The sequence below is a fragment of the Protopterus annectens genome, chromosome 2.part0 (assembly GCF_019279795.1).
Source record: "Protopterus annectens isolate FY-2018-M chromosome 2.part0, PAN1.0, whole genome shotgun sequence".
In the NCBI taxonomy this organism is placed as follows: Eukaryota; Metazoa; Chordata; order Ceratodontiformes; family Protopteridae; genus Protopterus; species Protopterus annectens.
In genome coordinates this window covers 1896359459-1896377214 of record NC_056728.1, presented here as the reverse complement: position 1 = coordinate 1896377214, position 17756 = coordinate 1896359459, and the positions used below count along the sequence as shown (strand labels likewise).

The 17756-nt window shown below is 33.4% G+C and overlaps 1 protein-coding gene across 1 annotated transcript in view; it reads left to right on the top strand.

Annotated features, from left to right (window-relative positions):
• LINGO2 (leucine rich repeat and Ig domain containing 2) overlaps nucleotides 1-17756 on the top strand; it is a 6800733-nt gene that overhangs the window by 1513562 nt on the left and 5269415 nt on the right. The window contains exon 5 of the mRNA XM_044061897.1: nucleotides 7533-7649. The gene's annotated coding sequence lies outside the window, so the exon portion shown is untranslated. The remainder of the gene's footprint in view (nucleotides 1-7532; nucleotides 7650-17756) is intronic.

The window sequence follows — 17756 nt, the reverse complement described above, 5'->3', positions numbered from 1 at the left end:
AGAGAGTGGGAATCCAAATCATTAGATTTGCAAACCAGACCCTTGACAGCAAAATCTAAAAAAAATCAGAATTGTCCAGAAGTCTAAAAAGAAACAGAAAAATTAAATAAAAAATATAATGAAATTCTAACATACAAAACTTGTCTAGCCTTGGAAAAATTAAAAATAAACTCATTAGCCACCTCACCCAGATATCTACATAACTTATCTGCACAAATTAAAATAAAATCTAAAGCAAATAACATTAGTAGTATATATATCATGAAAAGAAGGGAAAACAAGTATCAGATATAGGAGACATCCTTGAAGCATTTTGGTTCCAGTATGTGGAACACTTCAAAAAATTAGATTTAGATACCAACCAAATAAACTTACATACAAACCTTATCAATATAAAAAAAAAATCCAGAAAAGTTAAAACTAGACCTACAAAAACCTAAATCCTACAAAGAAACTGTTGACAACATAAAAGAAAGTAAATCTAACAAAGCTCCAGGGATAGATGGTATAATTATGGAAATTTACAAACTCTTCCATTTAACAGTAATCTACCATTTTCATAAAACTTTGTTAGAAGTCCAGTCAGAAGCAAAAATACCACCCTCATGGAAATATTCTCTCATAACACCAGTTCTAAAAGATAATAAACCATCAAACCTTTGAACTTCATACAGGCCTATATCATTACTGAATAATGATTACAAAATATTCATGTCAATCCTAGCTAACAGAATGAAAATCCCACTTTCAAAGACAATTGATAATGATCAAACTGGATTTTTATATAACAGGCACACTCATGATAATGTTAAAAGGATACTTACTCTTATAGATTATGTGAATTGAGAAGCTAGAGAAACACTTGTAATCAGATTAGACATAGAAAAAGCCTTCAATTCCCTCAATGGGGAATATCTATTTAAAACTTTAGCATTATTTGAATTTCCTCCTCCCTTCATCTTATTACTAAAAACATATATATTAATAACTTAGCCTACATTAAATTAGGTCCTTTCACCTCAGAATCGATCCATATAACAAAAGGTACTAAACAAGGATGCCCCCTTTCTCCTATTTTATTTGCTTTGGCTATAGAAAAAGTTGCAGGAATTAATACGCAATAATCCAAGAATAAAAGGAATAGAAGTCTATGACCAGAACATATCTAAAATAATGCTTTTTGCCGATGATATTTTATTAACCCTATCAAACTCCAGAGAGTCATTAGGAGAGCTAGAAGGAGTAATGGAGAAATTTTATAAGATTTCAGGTCTGCACTTTAATAGATCAAAATAAAAAATTCTACTTTTAAATAAGAAAAAAGAACTACAAGTTACAGATAAATCCATAATAGGAAACAAGAACGTACGCTAAATTATTTAGGAATAGTGTTATGCAAAAATATAAATGAAACAATATTAATAAATTATAAAAATATTATTGAAACAATAAAATATATATATAGAAAAGTAGAACAAAATTATATTAACTTTTGAAGACAGATTGCAATTAATAAAAATGGTCTTATTGCCAAAAATACTATATGTAGCATTGGCATAACAGTTAATTCCTAAAATATGCATTCTTAAATAAACTCATGTTTAATAAAATTTTTATGGTATCCCAAAAAGAATAGAGTAGCTCTAGCTCATCACATTAGTCCCTGGAAACAAGCTGGATTGAACTTCCCAGAAATAGAAACATATATAAAAGCATCTATGCTTAAAACTGCAATAGACTGGATAAACCCAAATTATTTTGCCAACTGGAAAGAAATAACGGCTATATTAACAAATTAATTTAATCTGTTAAAAAATGTTTAATAGTAGACAAATCAAACAAACCCTGGTACATACTATGCATAAGTAAACAATATAATATAACAAAACCTTCTAAAACAACACTGATTAATCATTACATCAATTCCTTTAGGAAACTTATCAATGCAAACATAGATCTAAAACTTTGACCTTTTAACACCATTTACCATCACTAAGAACTTTCCTCACAAAATATATAGGGAAACAATAACCTGGTAACAAAATTGATTCTTATGCTGGTTTCAATATGTAAATATATTAAATGTTTTAGATATACATATGATAAAACTGCTTACAATATTCCAAAACAGGACTGGTTAACCTTAAAAAGCATTCTAATGTACACTCAAGATTTATGCAGATTAATTAATAATTCCTCATTTAAAGCTATTCCAAATCTAATACGTTTTCTGTATGAATTGATATATAATAGTTGTGAAAAGAAAAATTCCATTTCAAACCGATATAAAGAGTTAATACTATGCAAAGCAATTCCCAAACAATCATACTGGCAGTTCTTAACAAAAGTTCAGTCATTGCAGTTAACAGAAGAAATTAAAACTAACATCTTACTATCAGTTAATTACACCTCTAACACACAGTACTGGAAAATATTTAACTGGAAATACTTACATAGAGCATTTTTAACAGCAGATAGAATTAAAAAGATCAGTACTACTACAAATGTTTTTTGCTGGAGGTGTGAAAAGTCAAATAAAGCAGACTGGATTCAGATTTTTTTATGAATGTAATAAAATTAAATCATATTGGAATGGAATCAATCATTTTTTATAAGCTTTATTTAATGAAGCCTTTACCTTAACTAAAGCATTGATTATACTAAATGTAAATGAAGGTCCCTACCTGAATAAGACAAATATGTATTTGTTATGGACAATACTTGCTATATCTAGGAAATGCATACTCAGAAGGTGGAATTCAAATATACCCCCGACCTTGGAAGAATTCTACAATTTACTGAAGACAATTGCATCGATGGAAATAAAAATCAAAGAACTGCAAATCTATCCCAGGCCATTGGTAAATAATCCTTGGAAAAAAGTTATATATTTGTTGGACACTCTGCAATAATCAATATTGCATCTCTGATAACTGATCTGCTAATTCTATATTTAATAACATACAGTGTATATAATTCATAGTCAGGCTATTATAAATATTGTATATAGTTGTTTAAAATGATATTTAAAAATATTATGTAAATGTTATTTTAATTGAAAATAAACATATTTTGAGGATAAAAATTATAATAATGTTTTTCTGCAAGCTTGTTTGCTATGCTTGTGCTTGAGAAATTGCTGCATTATTTATTAATGTCATAACATTCATAACTTCTTTTGTAACTTGACTGATGTAATATGAAATTAGCCTGACTCCACAGCTGGATATGTTACAAGTGACAAAAAAAGAACAGTTTATATATTATGCTTAGCCGATACATATTTTTATGAAAACTGAAACTTTTTTAGTGTTCTAGTTTACACACACACACACACACACACACACACACACACACACACACACACACACACACACACACACACACACACACCTCTCTCTCTCTACATATGTATGTATATTTATATATATATTCCACCAAAACATATTTGTCTTGATTTTCTTAAATATGTGTCTTATTGCCATATGCCCATTAATGCAAATGTTAATGCTGTCACAGAACTCACTGGCAGTCAAATGTGTAGACTATAATGCTAAACCTGTTACTTGTTATATCAGTGTTTGAAATCAGTAAAGGTTGACAAAGAAAGATTTAAGAATGTGTTTGCAGACACTATCATGATCTCTCTATAATTACCGAGTGTGTAATCAAGGGTGGAGAGCAGAAATATTCCATGTTTATTTGATGATATCTAAGAATATTGCCTTCCCAATTTGGAATTTATTGTATTTGTGTGAAACAGTTTTGATTAATATCAGCAATTGACATTTGTGCATATTTCATTGATGTTGAATAGTTCACCAAGTCAATGTATGGGTACATTAAGTTACCAACTATGATTGTACTTTCATTTATTTTTCCATCCTACCATTTAGGCAAGAAATCCTTGTGTTTTGCAACAGATGAAGATAATATTTAGTGTATTCCTTTAATATTGCAATCAGTACCAGTTTTATTAAGTATTGTGTGCGTAATTCTTTTTTCCTGTGATGATTTCTAATCATCTTGATGTTTGGACTTTTTTGCAAACATTAAGACTCTACCACTAATCCTATGAGATCTGCAGCAATGAAACTATAAATACTCTGAAACTGAAGTTAAATGTTTAGAATCCGTAAACCATGTTTCAGTAATATTAATAGCATCAGCATCCCCCAACCAGAGAAAATAACCCATTCTGTTGTTTAGTCTTCTGTACTTAGCAAAAGCATCTTAACCTCTTAGCTTAATGCGTATTTCTCATTTGTTTTTTCCTTGAAATTAAAAGATATCTAAAGAGTTTGTAAGAGGCGTGGAAAAAAAAACAGTCCTGAACTTGCACTTACTGGTCAGAAAGGTGAACCCACTCTGGCTTGTTGAACATCTCACTGTCACCCAGCAAAAAATAAATCCCCTGTCTGTGATACTATCCCCTTAGCAACTATTCCAATAATATATTTTGATGACTTACTTGTTAATGAAGGAATTTTGGAAGCATATTTGTTTCTATCAAGCATATTAAATGCTTGATATTCCTTCTATATCCTTTTACAGATCTGAGATAGAAGACTTTCTTAGATTGTTAACTCCATGGAAAATGTTTGTATCATAATTAGGCATAATTCTTTGTGGCCATGCTAAGATCTCCCAATTTATGGCACTTGCCAGAAATGTCACTGTTGTGACTTCCTTACACATTTCAATAAAAGCTGTATCTGTTTTATGTAAAATAGACACTGATTACTAAGGTGCATTGAGGTTTGGTGTATTTTTGCCGCATAGAGCTGTCTCTCTCTACTGCCATCAAATAATGACTAAATGTTTTTATTACTACAGTCAGTGTGTGAACTGCATAATGTTATATGTACAAGGTTTTGCTTGTTCTGCTCTCTGCCTCTCTCTATCTCTGTCCCTCTCTCTACAGAGGTATAGCATCCAGAAAATATCCATACATAGCTTTTTCTGTGTTTATGATCAAAGGGTGTAGCAAGAATTTTAAGAGTTTAGTCTTAATACCTCTCAAGATTTTTCAAGTCATTTCAAAAAGAAGTGTATTTTAACATTAGTGTTTTTTCACTGTTTGAAGAAAATTTTATTTGTCAAGTGTTTGAAATATGATGTATAACATAAATCCATTTCCTACTCTACACTAACATGCTTGTTATATAAAATATAGTTTAGATAAATATTCACTGCTATTGAAAAACATTATTTTACAAGAGTTAAAGGGTAGGTAAAGTGATATGTTTTGGAATCTGGTTTCTTTTTAAACAAAAGTACAAACATTTAAGGCTATGGGTATTGTGGTACAAAAGTTTGAGGCTATGGATATTGTGGTTTACAGCTATTTGGTGGAAAGATATGAATGGAAGGATAACAAACATTGAAGCAGTTTTAGGGTAGAGCCTCTACAATATGATCTTGTAGTTTGCACTAGTACAAACAAGTGAAATAAGTGTGGAATCAGGCTTATGAAGACAGGTTTACATAAAGGGTGGGTGATTCAAAATCCACATAGCAATAAATAAAATAAAAAAATGCAGTCATAAAAAGCAATATTCTAAAAATGCAAGAAATAGACACTGAGTCAATCTTTTGTCACTGATCATGTAGGGGAATATTGAGCTACTTTCTCTAACTGACATGGAATTATTATCTCTAAGCTCCTCCAACACTTTATACATGTTTTCTTTCTTGCCTAAATCAAGAACATGTGAAGGTCCAAGAAAAAAAGGTAAAAACAACACTGCAGTAGAACAGCATCAAAAACAAGAAAACAATGGATGTAAGGGGAAAATAAATAAATTACTCAAGACTTCAGAAATAGTCACAGAATTCTATTCTAGTGTATGATTTCATTACTTTAAATACAAATGTCAGCTCTTAACTCTTATCACATACCAGAAATAATTGCTTACTTTGGGACAAAGAGTTTTAAAACACTAAGAAAATATAAACAATCCACAGAAAATGAGTTCTAGAAAATAAGATAAAAAATAGTATGGGTATTCAGATTATTAAAACAATAAAAATACTCCCCTCCATAATAAGCATTTTTGTCTGATGGTTCTTACAAAGAAACACTTGTTTATTTTTCATTTTTAAACATAAATGCTATTTACTTAATATCTCCCAGAACTGAGAACATTTAATCTGTTTGATCCACTAAATGTATCACAAGGGCTTCTTGCTCGACTTAACCTAAAACTTTATTAATTCCAAAAGCATGATTCAAAGTACAATAACATAAAAATAAAACAAGATAAAAATAAGAAAAGTAAAACCCCCAAAATGTAGATTAATTGATATAAGAAGTTCATTCTGACAGCTGCCTAAGACTTAAGGAATACGATATTGCTAAACTTTATAAACAACAATACATGTACCCTAATGTCTGAGAAATTGGCAGAGATTTATAATTGTGTTTGCTACAATGTTTAGTGTTTCTATTTGTATTAGCAGTCAAAGCAAATTCATGGTAAACTCTTAATTTATGATATCCTGCCACATTTATGCATTCTTTTTGCCAAACTTTTGACACCATATGATATTAGCTTATTTTCCATCACAAATGAATTTAATTCTAAATATATTTATTTGTACTGTAAGCAAAATTACTTTATTGTTGACCTCATTATTTGATTAGTATCTATGTACTTAACATGCATGAAGCTTTATTTCCTGCACTTATCCATATACATACTTGTTTCTCTTTTCCTGCTTTTTCTGTAATTATTTTGTTGTACACTCAATATGTCTGCATATTTGTCAGTAAACAAGACATCTTAGGTGCTTATTTCCATAAACAAAATAAACAAAGAAAGGGGAATTAGTTGGGCTAAAAAAAATGTTATATAACATGAGTGATTTAGAAAAGGAATCATTACATTTTATTCCTTTCTGCTGAGAATTTGTATATCCACATTTAAAGTACTAAGGTCTTTTCTTTTCAATAAGTAGTAGAGACAAGATTAGGCTATGTGCAGATATTGTAAGGTGAAATTACCAAATATAGTGGCATTTTGGATAAAATGAAGCAAACATAAAGGAAGATGGGCAATACATGTACATAAGAAGCACAGTCAGAAAGATAAGGTCGTATTTTAGCTCACACAATATCATTACTGAAAGAAAAAGGAGCTGAGTGGGTTGCTGATGGTAGCCTGAAAAGAATGAGCTAGATTTTGGTAAATGCTTCAACTAGAAGGCAACAAGAGCTCTAAAATCCATTGACTGCACCTATTACATTATGCATTGTTTATAGCTGCATTCATAGTTGCAAGACTGTGGCAAGGGCAGAGGCATGATGTGTGCAATAGGGATCATTGCAGCTCTTGCAAAACTTGCAAATCTCATATACAGTATTATATATATATATATATATATATATATATATATATAGATATGTGTGTGTGTGTGTGTGTGTGTGTGTGTGTGTGTGTGTGTGTGTGATATCTATATCTGTTACATGCAGTGAAATCCTTGCATAACTGCTGTAAAAACTCACCTTTATTTCTTTTTTATTTTCTCAGATGACTAACAGCGTATAGAAATTATTGAGTCTGCTGTTATTTCTCATTATATATGCACCTAAATATATGAATGAAAATGAAGTTTCTCAAAGGGAGTGCTTTCTAGGATCAACCAAGGTATGTTACAACTTTGCATAACAATAATAATGTCTAGATCAAATTCTCCAGCTTGAATACCATATGCATTAAAAATCAATGCAATTGTGAATTATGTTATGGGCTTAAATTATACATTCCAGTGTTTGAGAACTTTATTCCCCAGTTTTGATATTTCATGAATCCATTTCTTCTATATTCCATGTATCTGAATATTGATCTTTTTTCTCTTTGTACTGCATATTATTTACTTGCTATTTTCTCAAAATGTAAGAAAAGAAAGGCATGTTGGGTATTAACTGCTTAAACTGTTTACTTCAAGTGGCAAGGAGTACAATCAGTGATGATGTGACCTTTATCGACCAGCTTGCTAGTTCTCAAATATTTAAGGTTATATATAAATTTACTACAGACTTTTTTTTTAATGAAAGTGAATGATACTATTATTAAAAAAGCTATTCTTAGTGGCATGTGTATGTATAATATGTTTCAAAAAGTCTAGAAGTATGCCATATTAACATGCTGCAGATGTTACAAGAATTGAGATATAATTGTCTGCATTTTCAGTATTTATTTATGTTATTTTAAATACTGTTCAGTCTTTGATCTTGTGAAACACTGCATACATCCAATGTGTATAGTGTCTGAAGTTGTCTGTTTTTTTTATGATCTAAGTCTGAACTCAGGTATAGAATTCAATAGAGCCTGTCATATAGGTAGAGGCTGTGGTTTTCTCTAATGCTTTGTATCAGTTTACATTTCTGACTTCTCATAATTTTCTTCTAGCTTCATGTGCACTCTTTCTTCACTGGACTAATCTTGGCAAATTCTTAAGCTTTCTTTTTTTTTGAGACTGTAAAAGGCTAGTGTTATTTTTTTTTCATTTCTTGCAAAGGTGTTGTTGACCTTGTTTTGAACTTATGCCATCTGTTCAACAGTTCTGAAAGTCTATTCATTGTACATAACATGACCCTAGCTCTGGTGTTTTTCCTGTCTTAATGTGTTCTTGCTGTGTCCTTTGCGTATCTATTGGCATATGATTTCTCACTCTGTCTCCTTTCTGCACTGCAGAAGAAGCATATTTTACTTGATACTCCTATTTGATATTCTATCTTCAAAAGGACAAAGAAATCATACACTTGGGAATTCTACAAGATGTGTCAACTTGTACTAAAATACTCATCTTGTCTCTGTGTCACATCAGGCAGAGAGTTGCTCTTATCTCCCTCTCTCTCTCTCTCTTTTTTTTTTTTTTTTGAGTAAACATTCTTTCTTTCCCCTTGTGTCCTGTTATTTAACTACTTATGTAGTTGACATTTTTCCTCCCCTTTTCCTTGACCCTATATTTTGCTTTCTCAGATTCATTCATTCTTCCAGTTCATCTTTTTTGCTTACCTGCGATGCTTTTTTTCTACCTATTTCACCTGTTGGTGTTTATTTGTTAGAATACTTATTACTCCATAACTCAGCCCCACTTTTTCCATTTCATTAGGATATTTTCTCTTCTCTACTCTTCTTCTAAGCATAACTTCTCTTATAATCCTGCTTAGTGTCCACTGACTCATACCTGTCAAGTGTCCAGATTTTTGCAGAATGCGCAGATATTTGCCTCATATTATTGATCTGTTCCTCACGAATGTGTGTTTTTCTAGCAAATCACTGAGGATTGAAGTCACTAAGTAATGACACACATTTGAGTTTCAGACCTTATATCCTTCAAAACTGAATGCTAATACAAAGCCTGTTTTTCTAGCAACTTTTTAAGTTTATAAGATACATTTTTAAAATCTAACCCTATTTTGGAGCCGTTTTGTTGCCCCATTATTTTAGGCTTCATCCAGATTTCTTGCATTGAGAAGATGAGGTATGCTTACTGGATCCCTAGTGTATGGGTCATTTCACCTTTTAGTTTTCTGCAGACTTATCTTTTATTCGCCTGTCCATCAATAATGTCTGAATCCTCACCTTTTTATTGTCTTTCTCTTTTACTGGACTGTCTTTCCTTTTACTGGAGTTCCTTCTATGTCACTTGCTCACAGTTCTGAGGGAACTTATCTACAGCAAAAAAAAAAAAAAAAAATGTCAAAAAAACCTGTTTTGTTTTGTAACTCTGGGGTGAGTGGTACTGACATGTTTTGGTTATGATCATTCGAGTACTTTTGGAGCAATCACTTACAGATTTTATACTGTAGAAACCTCCCATGACTGATGACTTGACCCACTAGGTACTGCTCAAATGGGTTCTTTTACTTCTTCATGCCTTAGTTTCCTTGTCTATTAATATCGATAGAACATAAAAAAGTGTCCTGTTTGTTGGATTCTGTATCCGCAGCATCTGACAGTTTCAGTTCTTCCCTTTACCTTTTTGAGTCTACATGGTATGAGAGTGGCATACAGGTTAAGGTCTTGCCCTTCCAAATGCAAGGTATAGGGTTTAAATAAATAAAGAAAGAAATAATTTGTAACTTCTGGTTATTTGCTATGCTTGTAATAGTGTATAGACTGATGGTCTAATATTTCTTTATGAGTCTATCACATTCTTAGCAATACTTTTAATTACTTTTAATGTTTTAACATCACCATGCTTCTTTCCCTTCCTTCTCTCTTGGCTCCTGTCACCTGTTTCTGCCCAGCATCCCTTTAGCTTTTTCATTGCTTGTTCTTCTTCATCCTTTCTTCTGTATTTGCATATTACTTCCACTTTTCTCTTTTCCTTTATTGCCACTTACCATTGTGAGCATTTTCTTTTCATCCCTTTCTTGTCCTCGTCTATCATTTTTATACAATATCTTATTTTCCCCATGGCTTCTACCCTTGCTTTTCTTAGTCATCCTCCATTCTCCTTTTTCCATACTTCCCTCTACCTTTTACTTTAATGAACTGCATTTCCCTCCTCTCTCTCCTCCAGAACAACTTGCTATAATCTTACCCATAGTCTTTTTGTCTTCATCTAAGACTCATCCCTTCCAGTTATACCTTTGCTCCATTTATTATTTTAATCCTGCATTCACTTCTGCTGCTCCAGGTGTCCTCAGGTATTACAAGCAATACTTATGTTTAACTCTTTGTACCACTTTGCTTTGATCTCTCATTTTCTTGCATTTCCATTTGAGCTCACTGCTACTTCATTTTGAGTCGCACTTGTGTTTATGCAGTCTTTTGTATAACATAAACCTTTGTGTATTTTTCAAAATTGGGCACACCCAGCACTACTTTATCTGGACTCATTCTAATCCTCCCTTTGGTTACCCTTGCTGGGACTCTACAGCTGGTATCCATGGGATTTTCTAGATTATTTTTTCTCTCCTTGTTATTATGATATGCCCCTAAGACATAACCTTCCATCGGACTGATTATAATCTTGATATTAACCCTTCAGACTAGTAAATAAACTGCACCTCTCCATTTCTTGAGTGTTTTTCCTTTTTCATTTTCCATACTCATTTAGTTCTCTCTTATCTTTTCTTTTCTTTCCTAAACTGTAACATCACAGTTTTTTTTTCAGATTGCATTCTAACCTTGCTACCTTCCTTAGTTCTTCAATTTTTTGTAGGTTCAGCTCTGCTATATTCTTTATATTTTGACTAGAGCAATAACATGTTCCGGCAAGAGGGTTCCGCCTCCCCTTCTGCATTTTTCAGGCGGCTTTTTCTTATTATTCTCATTTCTCTAGTCATCAGTTCAACTACTAGCATAAACTGATTTGGGGATAATGGTCAATCCTGCCATGTTCCTCTCTGAAACTGAATTAGAGTTGCAAACATCCTGTTTACCGTTATTAAAGCAGATGGTTTGCTACAAAATATTATGATCTTGCTATGAAATTCCTCCTCCATAACACACTCTGCCAGAACTTTAAAGGTAAGTTTCCAGGTTAGGAATTAAAATGCTTTCTTAACACTGAATTGGAAGTATGCCCCTTGCATCTGCTGTGGCTGCATTATTAAAATGAATTCCCAGCAGTGGTCTGCACTCTGCAGATATCCACATGTCCACATATTGTTGAGTATGTAAAAAACACGAACCAAAAAGAAAAGCTGTGCAGAAACACGGAGACACCGACAGCTAAAACAGCAATGTTTTATTTTGTAGTTGTAAGCGCTTTCACACCCCTCGGTGCTTCTTCAGACAATATAAAACTTGAAAGAAGCAACTTAAATAGATCCTATACAAATTCAAACAGACCAATAAAAATTCTGCTGTCATTAATGATTCATACAAATTTAAAGAGATACTGAATAAAACAAGTACAAAGTACAAAATATCACTAAAGCATATACATAATAAGCTCATTTCTTAGGCAGCTTACTCCCTTTTAATGCTGGTTTAATAGAAACAGTATCATTAAGACCGGAGCCCAAATGCGCTCCCAGTCTAAATATCCATTTCATTTCCATTGTATCAATATAAGCATAAATATCCCCCTGCCTAATATTACTATAAATGACTTGTACTACTTGAAACAAAAATGAATGTGTGGCACTTTCAGTTACCGTATGCTTAGCTAAAGCACTATGCAATAATTATTTCCTTGTACAGTAAACATGATCCCCTATACGCTCACGAAGTCTTCTATTTGTTTTTCCTACATAAAATTTGGCACATGTAGAACATTGGGCCACATATATCACATTTTTGGTGTTACAATCAGCCTGCACCTTAAACTGCCATGTTCATTTAGTGTCCGGGTGTGTAAAATATTCTTCCTCACTAATAAACTGACAATAATTGCAATTATTGCATCTTGTCATGCCTTTTAAAGAGGCCTGTTGGATAGTTCTTTTATTAGGGTAACATAAAAGTTGCTTTAGTGTGTTCTTATTCTTATAGACCACTCTCGGACATAGACCAACTATTTCTATAATATCCTGATCCGTGTGCAAAATCTGCTTATACTGATACAATGGAAATGAAATGGATATTTAGACTGGGAGCACATTTGGGCTTTGTTTTAGTGACATTTTGTGCTTTGTACTTGTTTTATTCAGTATCTCTTTAAATTTGTATGAATGATTAATGGCAGGTGAATTTTTATTGGTCTTTGAATTTGTATAGGATCTATTTAAGTTGCTTCTTTTAAGTTTTATATTGTCTGAAGAAGCACCGAAGGGTGTGAAAGTGCTTACAACTACAAAATAAAACATTGCTGTTTTAGCTGTTGGTGTCTCCATGTTTCTGCACAGCTTTTCTTTTTGGTTCGTGTTTTTTACTGTCTACCGTGCAGTTTATTGCTGAGTTCCTTTCTTTTGTACATTGTTTGTGATCTTTTAGATCAGTTTGCTGAATACTCAGTGAACATGGCAGACAATACATTGGATGGTTTGGATGAGAATCGCTCTGCACAGAGCAATGGCTCCAGTAATGAACGACTGCAGAATTGTTTAAATGTTCGCACGAATCCTCTTCTTTCCATGGAACTCAGTGCAGGTCAGCAGAGTACCACTGAAGTGGATGTTAATGTACACACAAAATTGTTAATGAGAGACATTGAGAATAATTTGTTTGATAGCAAACGGCTACAATGTCAGAGACAACATATGGAAGCCTGTTTAAAAATGAATATAGTACCTAGAGGACTCAGAGTGTTAAACATGCCAACATATGGAAATGCTTTTCCTGATTTATTGGCTAAATGGCAAAAGATCAATCCTGATACAAGCAGAGCATATATGCAGTTAATTATTGATTATTTTCTGCCCATTGAAAATTAACTTAATGCCTCCATTGAGTTGAAATGTGAAGAACTATTGAGAACCACATCTGTTGATACAGCTGATGTGTTTCTACATGCCACTATTGATAAAGTATTAATCTATGAGAATAAATTGTTGTTAACCAAAAAGAAGAAATTAGTTCGTGACTTGGATGATTTTAAAAATCAACGTGTATTCGCTTGGTCTAGGAGTGAACAGCCTATCACGAGCCGTGGTAATATGGAGGACCTAACTGAGAACCATGGGTTTACCAATCCTCAGTCCAATAGAGGTGTGACGACTTGTCGGACAGAACCTATCCGGACTCAGGTTTCTGTGGTCATTGACAAACCAACAGAAGGAAGAAGTTTGAATGCCAGTTCTGTAGAAAATGAACCAGTGGTAAGGAGGAAAGAACAATCAAGTGTTTTTACTACAGGTGAACCAACTCTACCGCTTCCTTTTCGGGTAAGGAGCAAATCTGTGCATGACAGAGACAATACACGCACAGGTCAGAAGCGGAAAGATATATTGCACCACAACAAAGGACATACGTTGAAGAAGATGTGGGTGACTGTGCAAAACGGTTAGTGTGGAACCTGTCTGATTGCTCCTTGACTGCCTCTGAGGTCTCTTTACTAACTAAAGGTTTGGGCTATGTGCCCTCCATTATAGCTAATGTTGATGAGACTCTACTGCAATTTAGATTGTTTGCGAGGAATATTGCTTTACGGGTGACGTTTGGTAATATGAGTACTTCTCATAGAAATGTTTTTACTAAACCTAGTAGTTTTATGCCTAATGTTTCATCTACTTTAGACGTGCTTGTGAAAGCCTGTGAAAATGATTTGTACAGTTATTTTAATTCAAGTAAACAGGTTATGCATGATAACTTGAGTCAGGGTGAACGATTAGCACTCAGAACTTTACAAAATAATGAGAATATTATTGTTAGTCCTGCAGACAAGGGTGGACCAGTTGTAGTACTAAATAATGATTACTATGTACAATCAATGCTTAGTATGCTAGATGGTTCCTTGACGTATAAGTCTGTTGAATTATGTACTATTGAACAAATGCAACAAGATGTCTTTATGGGATTATATGAGTGCCTTTGTATGGGACTCATTACACGTGAGCTCTATGCCTATTTTAATGTAGAATTCCCTCTTACACTGAAGCTGTATGGCCTTCCCAAGCTTCATAAAATTCCAATGATTCCTAGTTTCAGGCCAATAGTATATGGTTCTGGATGGCTTACTGAGCCTTTATCTATATATGTAGATAAACAATTAAGAAAAGTCCTTGATAGGTATTGTATAGTTCTGAAAGACACTCAGCAGTTTTTACATGATCTATACATGGAATTTGGACAGTCTTTTTATCCATCTAATATTTTGGTATCTATGGATGTTGAGGCTCTATTTACTTGCATTCCGAATAATGAAGGCATCGGTATGATTAAGAGATATCTGATAAGGGATGGTGCCTTTGATGAGAAACATATAGATCTTATATGCTATCTGTTGGATGTTATCTTAGATCACAACGTGTTTGTATTTGAAGGAGTATACTATTGGCAGTGGAAAGGTGTGGCGATGGGAACCAGTTGTGCCAACAGTTATGCAAATCTGGTCATGGCAGAGTGGGAATATGATAATATTAGAGAATTTATAGGCACAGATCTTATTTTTTACAGATGTTTTGTAGACAACATCTTTTTTGTATGGGGAAGCTGTGAGGTTTCACTGTTGAATTTTATAAGACATCTGAATAATAGTGGTAGTCTTTTGCGTTTCACACAAAAGATATCTAAAACCAACATAGAATTTTTAGATGTCATGGTTTCGGTAAACAGTGAGGGTCTCTTTACCACAGAATTGTATCGTAAAGAATGTTATTGTCCTTCATTTTTACACAGAACTAGCATGCATTCTCAACATGTCTTTTCTAGTATATTGCATGGACAGACATTGAGATTAGCTAAGTTAACAGTCAATAATGATATTTTAAAGAAGAACTTAGAAATACTTAAGTCAGAGTTTGTAGGTAGGGGCTATGAGCAGATGGCTATATCCAAAGCTATAAGTACTACTATGAGAAAAAGGGGTGGCAAAGCCAGACCTTATTTTTCTGATATGAACACGTCTAATAGGAATAGTAGTAGGAGTATACAAGGGGTACCTTTGATCTTGCCATATAGTTCTTATGTCCAATATATTAGGAATGTGTTATATAAGAATTGGCATATTTTGCGCACGGATCAGGATATTATAGAAATAGTTGGTCTACGTCCGAGAGTGGTCTATAAGAATAAGAACACACTAAAGCAACTTTTATGTTACCCTAATAAAAGAACTATCCAGCCTTCTTTAAAAGGCATGACAAGATGCAATAATTGCAATTTTTGTCAGTTTATTAGTGAGGAAGAATATTTTACACACCCGGACACTAAACGAACATGGCAGTTTAAGGTGCAGGCTGATTGTAATACCAAAAATGTGATATATGTGGCCCAATGTTCTACATGTGCCAAATTTTATGTAGGAAAAACAAATAGAAGACTTTGTGAGCATATAAGGGATCATGTTTACTGTACAAGGAAATAATTATTGCATAGTGCTTTAGCTAAGCATACGGTAACTGAAGGTGCTACGCATTCATTTTTGTTTCAAGTAGTACAAGTCATATATAGTAATATTAGGCAGGGGGATATTTATGCTTATATTGATACAATGGTAATGAAATGGATATTTAGACTGGGAGCGCATTTGGGCTCCGGTCTTAATGATACTGTTTCTATTAAACCAGCATTAAAAGGGAGTAAGCTGCCTAAGAAATGAGCTTATTATGTATATGTTTTAGTGATATTTTGTGCTTTGTACTTGTTTTATTCAGTATCTCTTTAAATTTGTATGAATCATTAATGACAGGTGATTTTTTATTGGTCTGTTTGAATTTGCATAGGATCTATTTAAGTTGCTTCTTTTAAGTTTTATATTGTCTGAAGAAGCATGGAAGGGTGTGAAAGCGCTTACAACTACAAAATAAAACATTGCTGCTTTAGCTGTTGGTGTCTCCATGTTTCTGCACAGCTTTTCTTTTTGGTTTGTGTTTTTTACTGTGTCTACTGTGCAGTTTATCACTGAGTTCCTTTCTTTTGGATATTGTTGAGTATATTGAGGCAGAATTTCATCTAAGCTCTTCTGAATTTTGTTTAGTAGCTTTTGATGTGTAATGAACAAGAACAGGCCTTGGGGCTACAGTGTGTATCATTTCAGCTTGGTCTTTCCTTGCCACAGCTACCTCAAACTCCTGCACTGAGTTCAGTGGTTTCCTTTCATCTCTCCCTATAAACACTCTGTCCATTCCTACTCTATGTTCAGCATCAGTATTTTAAAAGTTCTGTAAAGTAAGTGACCTTTCCCCAATACATTCCCCCTCTGATTTTCTTTAATCGTACCCTTAACTCTTCTCTGCTAGCTGGCATAGCTACTGCTCCTCTTTCATCTTCTCTTGGTAATCTATGCATTGTTTACTATTCTTTATCCCAATCATTTATCATAACATGGAAATATTTCAATATTTCCTCTTTTATTGCATTTTTCTTCCTCAGAAACTACCCCATCACTCTTTTTAATTTATTTATTGCTGTTTCTCTTGTTCTTCATTTTTCACATTACATACTATGACTTTTCCAGTCCGAACTTGAACTCTTCTGTTTATTTTTTCATCTTTCCTAACTCATCTATTCCTGTGTTCAGTTTTATTACCCATCCAGTACTCTTCCTCCTGGCCATTTGTCCCTGCAGTCTAACAAGTCATTTTCTCAGGCTACCCTAATCTCTTCTTGTGTTGTTTGCTTTCCTTCTTTCCACATCAGACACTTTATATGTGCAGTTATTATTCCATTTCAAAACTGAATTTTCATCTTTTCTTTGTCTTGTTATTTTTTCCCTTGCATCTGTACTATCCGTTCTTTCATCACCTCTTGATCCTTTGTGGCCCTCTGCTTTTTTCATCCCAACTCAAAATCTTCCTTTCATCCCTTTGCTTTCCCTTGCATACCTCTAGAACGTTATGCCTATGGCCAATTATAGACCTTGAGTGGCAGTTCACCCTTGCTATTTTATTTCTTTTTAGTAGAAATTAGCTAGTCTCCTCCTCTGTTCTTGATCTTCCTTTGAGAACACAGACTGCCTAACAGCTCTCTGATTGCAGCCCTTCACATTTCTTCCCAGTCTCCTTTTCTCAATTCCATTCCACCCTTGTTTTGCTTTCTTGTGGTTGTCAGTTTCCAATTTCCTTTCCTTCATTAAGGTTTCCTAATGTTTTCCATTATTCTCTTCCCTTCTGATCTTCTTCATAAATCAAAACATTTGCTTAGCAGCCTTTCACAGTCCTGACCCAATGCATCAGTGAATACTAACTTGCT